Source organism: Athene noctua, chromosome 26, assembly GCF_965140245.1.
Source record: "Athene noctua chromosome 26, bAthNoc1.hap1.1, whole genome shotgun sequence".
Lineage (NCBI taxonomy): Eukaryota > Metazoa > Chordata > Aves > Strigiformes > Strigidae > Athene > Athene noctua.
In genome coordinates this window covers 3,465,133-3,472,801 of record NC_134062.1, presented here as the reverse complement: position 1 = coordinate 3,472,801, position 7,669 = coordinate 3,465,133, and positions in this window count along the sequence as shown.

The following is a 7,669-nucleotide window of genomic DNA, read 5'->3' as shown; positions in this document are numbered from 1 at the left end:
CAGTGTGGTTGAGCTCAGTCCGGCTCCCCTTCCCCACGCCGCTCTTGAAAAGCTGAGGCTCTCCTGCCACAAATCTCACCATGAATCTGGAGCAAAGATAACTGGATTCCAATTACATCCAACTTCATCTGCTCTCTCCAGTTTCTGAGACAGTTGTGTTTTATTTAAGACCTTTTGGGATCTTTGTGCTTGAGATAATTCAGGCAAGGGAATAAACAGGGTATAAATAAAAATAAAAGAGATTCTAACCCTAAGAGAGAGGTTTCAAAACTCCCTTCTAACACGAAGCGTTACGTGGGGAGAGGAGGAGGAGGAGGGAAGCCATCCAACTAGTTTATGAAATAGAGTTTGGCCATTTTATGAATGAGGTTATCCGACAGTTGCCTGCAAAAGCAAGGGAGTTTGGTGACCTAGAAAATCCTGTTTGTGGAAGGAGCTAGTGTTGATGTATGACTATAAATGCAAAGATTACAGAGGGTGTGGGATCCTGCTTACGCTCAGGGGCACAGAAAGACAGGGAGAGACACTGATATTGCAGAAAGCCAGAGAGGCAGCATCTGTCCTAAGGGCTCAGAGACCCCTCCAGGGTGTCCAGGGCAGAGCACTGGTCCCCACTGCACCAGGCAGCCCTGAAAGCTCCTTCTCGGGGAGTCACCAAGATGCTCCTTAAGGTCAGCAAGACACAGGTGGGAAATCAGATGGTGTTAGGAAATGAATTAATCATCCAAAAGAAGAGAAACAATAGTTGTACTATTGCAGGTTCAGCTCTATCCAGACCAAAACAGGCTTTCCCCAGCAGTAGCTTTACCAGCTGTGCCCACGCAGGGTGTAAGAAAGCCTGCAGTGATGCAGATGGATCAGTCTGCCCCTGTTTTCCCAAACAACAGGCTGTTTGTTCCATGGAATAATCTTAACATCTACAGATCCAAACATCTGGGGGAAATAGCCACCATCAGTAATCACACTGCTTACCTCACGGCATATTATATGTCTAAGCAATTAAATTATCTTTTCCCTCTCCGTCGCACTAAGAGGGGCTCTGATCTCAAATTGACGTGAAGTTGAGTCGTGAATCATTTAAACAACTGCTACATTTATCTTCATAGGTGGCTATATTTCAGCAGAAGAGTAAATAACAGTACCACTGTAAAAGAGGCAGTCAAATGCATGAAGTACTGAGAGATTTCTGGGGATAAAAGACATTGACGAAAGGCAAGATTTCTCATTTGACTGAAATATATATATAAAAAAAATAAATCTATTATATATGTGCCAGATTTTTTCTTCAAGGTTCATAACAACTTTCTATTGGTAATAGAACATGTCCAAATTAGATAATTTTATAGATAAGAACAGCTTTGAGGGAACCGGTTAGCGGAGTAAGTATCTTGTGGTAGTTACATAAAAAAGCCCATCTAATTATATATATATATTTAGACGGCTCAAAGAAGTTAGTAGGATGAGTTAGATAAATAAGGAACATTTTGTGGAACAGTTTGTTTGCTTTCTTTTTTATGCAAAAGAAAATGTGTGTGAATTTAAAAGAGCTAAAGTCAGAAACGGCATCTGCGATCCTGATGCAAAAATTGGGGGGAGATAACTAGTAATCCCGCTGGAGGAGGCTGCCCCACACCCTCTGGTGTACAACACCCCACCCCCCCCCCCCCGAGGCACTGGAAGGTCTGAGGTGTTTTTGTGGGTGAGGCTGTGCCCCTGCCAGACCCCCCCCGGCACTAAAGCGCAGCGGGTGCGCACGTGGCCGCAGGATCCCGGCTGGATGAAACAAGGAGCGTGGAGGCCACCACCAGCATTGCACATTTTGTGGGTTTATTGTCCCGCAGCCAGGAATGGAGAATCCCCAGGCCCGTTTCCAAGGGATGTGGGAGCCCTGCTGCCACGCTGGCATTTCTAACCTTTACATGGCCACTGCCACCGTCACAGGGATCATTTTTGCTTGAAATGCAGCGATATGCCCCCGTTCACTCCAATCCCTGCCAAGCGCTCAGGCTCGGGTCCTTTCTAGGCCACATCTCACCTATTAACAGCCTCCATCCTTACACTTCTGCTTATTCCCAATTTTAAAAGCAACCCATTCCTTTAACTACCATTTACCCATCAATATATACCCCTCTCTCTATATATATATATATGTGGTTAGTCCCTAAGGCTTCCAAAACAGATTATCACATACCTTACTGGGTGCTGTACACAGAGACAATCCTGGCAGATCAGATCAGAGCATTTAAATGAGGTTCAAAATAGCATGTGCGGTGCCTTATCATTTTAGAGACGGGAAACAGGGGGCTGGAGCAACACCACGATTTCAGTAAGGTCACACAAGCTCGCGTAGCAAATCTCAGAACTACCACCCAGACCTCCTACACTTTTAGTCACAGCCCCTCCGCTTTCTCGAGATCTATCGCTTCAGACAATAATAAATATTGGAGTGATCATTTGCAAAGTGTTTATCTTCACTTGCATCTTAGTTTTCTTTGCTTTTTTGGTGTTCTCTTCCTTATAATTACTGCCATCAAAGGATGTTTTCTCCTGTATGTATTCTATTCACACACCAAAGAAAAATAAAAGCAGCAATTTAAAAAGCAAAGAAAAAAAAGAGGAAAAAACCAGCACAACCAAAAAAGAAAACCCACATAAACCACCCCTCTTTGAAATATGGTGAAAGCAAAAGATTTAAGAGACTTTCAGGTGAGAAATAATTAAGAAAAGGGAGTAATAAAGAATGAAACTGACTTCAGAGATTGGTCCGAGGACTGAGGACGCGGCCCTGAGCGGAGACGCTGGTTTAGCTGCTCTGGGCTCTGACGTGGACTGAGACACCCGGGAGGAGCATCAGACCTTCCCCAGCTCTGCAGCGGGTTCAGGGGACTCAGCCCTGGAGTCTCTGCTCTGGCTGGGACAAATCAATCTGCCGCTGAGTCCCCACCAACACGTAAAGCCTCTGGTCTCCAGGGAAGGAGCGTGCGGAGATGCAGAGTCACCTTTCATTTCTCCAGTTCCCGAAGGGACTGTAGATGCTCCTGACCCGTTTGTCTCCCAGGGTTGGCCAGTCCACGCACCAGGTTGTCTCCAGCCAGCAAATGCTTTTCTGAGCCGAGCTCTGAGCACCCCGCTCTGGTTTCTCTCATCAGCACAGTGCACGATATTCTCCAGCACTAATAATCCTACGGAGAGCTCAGTAAAGCGGAGGAGACGAAGGCTCAGGCCTAGGATGGAGGGCATCAGCATCATCACCTGAACGGATTCAGATCCGCTGAGAATCCAACCCCCGAGTCTCTTAAGCGTATTCCAAGGAGAAAGCGAGCGGAGTCCCGGCGGAGCAGCCGGATCCCCGGCCACCCCAGCACAGACGCCGGCGCAGGAACGCGGCCCCTCGGAGATCGCGTTGGCTGCGGAGAAAGAGAAGCCAAGAGCAGAGGCTGTCCCTGCTCCTTTGCTAATACAAAGCTACTGCGAGCTCTCCTACGTCTGTGACTGACAGGGACGTCCACGGCCATTCCGGGTGGGCTGCAGCTGCCACCTGCAACAGCATTAGCACCACGGAAGAAATACTTTTTTTCTTTTTTTTTTTTTTTTTTTCCTAAGGTGGACTGATACTGTCGGACCTCAGACAAGCATTTTCTTTTTGCCAACTCCAGATCAGATGAGGAACCCATCTTATAAAGACAGATGAGCAATAGCTCGGCAGTGACAGGGGTAGTTTTATTACAGCAGAATAAAGAAATTGCAGAGGAAAAAAGATGAGCTCAATATAAGATACAATTGAGGCTATTTGACTTCTGCTGCATGCATCCAGTAAAACGATGATGACAAATGGGTCAGAGGGGCTTTCAAAACATTGTGAACCTGTTTCTTCCAGGACAGAAGTTACCAAAAAAAAAAAAAGCTAAAAAAAAAAAATCGCTATTTGGAAGTGAAATGTTAGGTAAAGGGCATGCACAGCAGAACACGGAACAGGCAGTTCTATAATCAAGTTGTTGTATTGAATAGCAAACAAAAAACAGACCTGCTGGAGAAAAGGGAGGGCATCTCTCCTGCTCAGAGCTCTCTAATTACACTTCAGAGTTTTAAAAGGAGATGGTAGAAGGAGCAAAAACCTCCCGTGGGATTTAAAAATGCAATGAAGACCCACAGAGAAGGGTTTAATCTCCTCCTCACAAAGGTCAAATGGAAACAGACGGGAGTTATATGAAATACATCTTTATAAAACTAAAGAGAAAGCATTCTTTCGAATTGGAGCGGACAAGAGGCGAACACAAAGCTTTCTCCTTCCTGTGCTAACTCAGACCTGAGATGTTTTAGCACCAGAAGTGGGATATGAATTGAAGCTTCAAGGGACAGGAGGAAGATGTGCTCATTAATATCCTAATAGAACAATAACCTCAGATAATACGGATTATTGCAAAACCTCCAGAGAGCTGATAGAAATGTAGATTTACTCTCCCATCCATGGAGCTCCACTTAATACAGTTTATTCAGCGGCACTGAGTAAATATCAACAAGAAGGTTAAAATATTGATCAGGGAAAATACTTCACATTGAATAAGCTGCAGACATCTGGAAACAAACTGGTGCAAGAAAGCAGCCCAGATATTTTGGGCGGTTTATTCTGCCCAAAGCCCAGCTGATGATTTGCACCGTCGTCTCCCACCTGGTGAGGAAGAAGGGGAGAACTCGATGCTTCCTGACTGATGAAGGAAGCTCTGCCGGTGTTTTGGTTTGTGGTACGGAGAAAGGCTGAAGGGATCTTCACAGCCTTCTCAAACAAGGAACGAGCTTCTCCCAGAACTATTTTACGAGGAGTCAAATCAGTTCATGGGGCTGGAAACCAATCTGCCCCCCTCCCAGCTCTGCGGTCTCTTGCACACCACCAGCCTTATTTTCTACTTTCTTGCATCTCTCGCTGCCTGGGCAGCACTGCTCCGAGCTTTCCAGTGAAGTTGTATCAAAACTTTTGGCTGGCTAAGGCTCTTCTTCGGAAGCTACCCTGACCCTACTTTTTAAATAACAGGTGTCTAAAAAGTTTTGAAGATTTTTTAAGCCAACATCTTAACACAGACACACGCTAGGTATCCATCCCATCCTGCAGCATTACACTCACGTGCTCATTATCTAAACGTTGGATCCTACTTCAAGCAAATACATCCAAGCTTTTATTTTGTGTGAGCTGTGTCCTGCCTGAGTCCTTTTCTCTAGCGATACATTTACCCTCATGATCATCAGACATGCCAGGGACCGGACAACTTCCATTGTACACCAACCTTCACAAATATTTTGCGAGAAGAAAGCCACCACCAACAATCTAAAATCCATTGACTAGTTGATAAAATAAAGGGTAATTTATAGGCGTTCTTCAGCAAATCCCAAGGTGACCCTTGCCAAAAGTTGCTTCTTGGAACAAAACGGAATAAATAGTTGTCTTTTGCCATGTGGAGGGGTGGTGGTGGGTGGATAGAGCCACCATCCTAATTGCTCAGAAAGATCCTGGAACCACTGGGTGTGCGAGCAACGGTGGCAAATACATCTAGGTGAAGAGCCCTGGGCCCAGGTAAAGACTAGGAGAGCGACTTCACAAAAAGGCCTGGGAGGTGAACGGCCCAGCAGATGCGTTGCAGAGTCAGCACTGCGTGCACCTCCGGATCCCAAAACATGCTGCAACTTCACTTTCACCCCAAGCTCTCTGGCCCACAAATTGGGTCTTGCGAAGTTGGTGGCACAGCGAAGCCCTCAGCCCCTGGTAGAGCTGTCAGGCACTACCACGCCAGACACACTTGTGGACAAGTATCCCCAAACACACCAAGGTTTCTGGGAGCCACGCTGCATGACCACAACACCTGAAGTAACACAACCCAGAAATGACACAAACCCACCTGAAATAAGCCTCTTGGAATCCTCTCCCATGTCTTCCTTCCCTAGCTACGGCTGGCAGCAAGGAGAGATTCATTTCATGACTGTGTATGTGAAAAAGCCCTAAAAGATGCAGCAGAGCTCTCTCCCATCCCTAGCTGGGATTCAAGGGCATAGGCTGTGCAGAAGACACAAAGCTCATCTTTTTCTGAGCTGTTTATTTTGAATCATTTATTTACAGCAGTGCAGTAAAGGGAATATATAAAATAACATTTAAATAGGCAAAACACGAACAGCATCATTAGGAAAGCATAATAGAGCTCAGATTACCAATTATAATAAAGTAATCTCTCAAGGAGCTTCACATACATACTGCAGAAGGGGAAAAAAAAAAAAAAGAGGACTCTAAACATTCAGAAATATCCCTGATTTACTGTTTTTCTGGTTTAGTGCTTGGTTTTTACTCATTTATTTTTATCAGCTTGTCTATCAGAAATGTGACTGCATCACTTTCCAGAAGTCAAAAGCTAAAGATAGGAATATCACTAAATGATAGGGATTTATGTAAAGCATCCTCTGCAGATAATACAACAAAACAGAGGCCTTGGCACAAAACTCTCAGCACAGATGTTCCCTATTAAAAAATTTGCAAGTTCCCTCAACAGCAAGTTTCAATTTCACTTCTCTTTCAAATTTCTATTTGATCCTAGTGGAGGGAAAAATATCCAGCAAAAGAATGGAAATGAAAAGCCTCAAGTGCTCCCATGCAGTAGTATGCAAAGCAGCATAAACCAGCTTCTGTTACGTGACTGTCCCCAGAGGCTCTCTATCCCACATCTTGTGAAGAGGAGGCAAGGGCTGCCAAGCACAAGGGTGAAGTTTCACCTTCTAGAAACTCTTAACTTGCTACAACAGAGCAGCCTAGAGAGGAAAAACCAGTCTTGTTCTGCTACACCCATCACCTCACGCACAGGCACCATCTCTGCGAAGGCTCCGGAGAGGGCAGTGTCAAAAAGAGCTTGCTGGAAGAAACCAAACTTACTCAAACGTATAAAGTTTACAACCAAAAAGAGATACGTAAGGAAGAAGAGTCACTCTACGGAACACAACCAACCATTTAAGCCCGGTGGACTCTGGTTAACATTTGATATAAAGCTGCCGCCTTTTAGCTGAACAGCAAATGCTTGCAGTTATGCTTCGGGGGAAAAATTAGTCCAGCAAGACTCAAATGATAAAAATTTGCAAGATACTAAGCTGTACTATCATGTTGAAAGGCCACACACCGGCAGCTTCGAACCATCAAAACAGATTCCATTTTAACAATAAGCTTGTGTAAGTTAATAAAATCCACTTATTTCGTTGGATATCCTGGAAACTCACTCATAAAGGGCAAAATTCCACTTCCACATCGCACCTGGCAATTGCAAAAACAAACCGAATGGCCACAGGTGTACTGCAAGCTGTGCAAAATACAACCGAGGCATCACTTACCGTGGGGAACATCCTTGAAGTTGCATTCGCAGCTCAGAGCAAGCGGCAGATTTGTTTGTTTTCCTGCAGGTGTTTTGTGCTAATTCTTCCTTACTGGTCAACACTGAAAGGAAGGCACAGGGATGTTCTTCCCCGTCCAACAGAGACTGCATCTGGCAAGGGACCAAACGCCACCGTCCTTTGAAAAGCAGCTCCCAAACAAGCGCTCTTCTGCGGCTGTTTTATTTCACGAGCTTTCTTTTGCCCTGGTTTAGCACCATCCTCAGCACACACCATACCCAGACCGCCGCTACGTTACAGCTGTTGGCGCCAA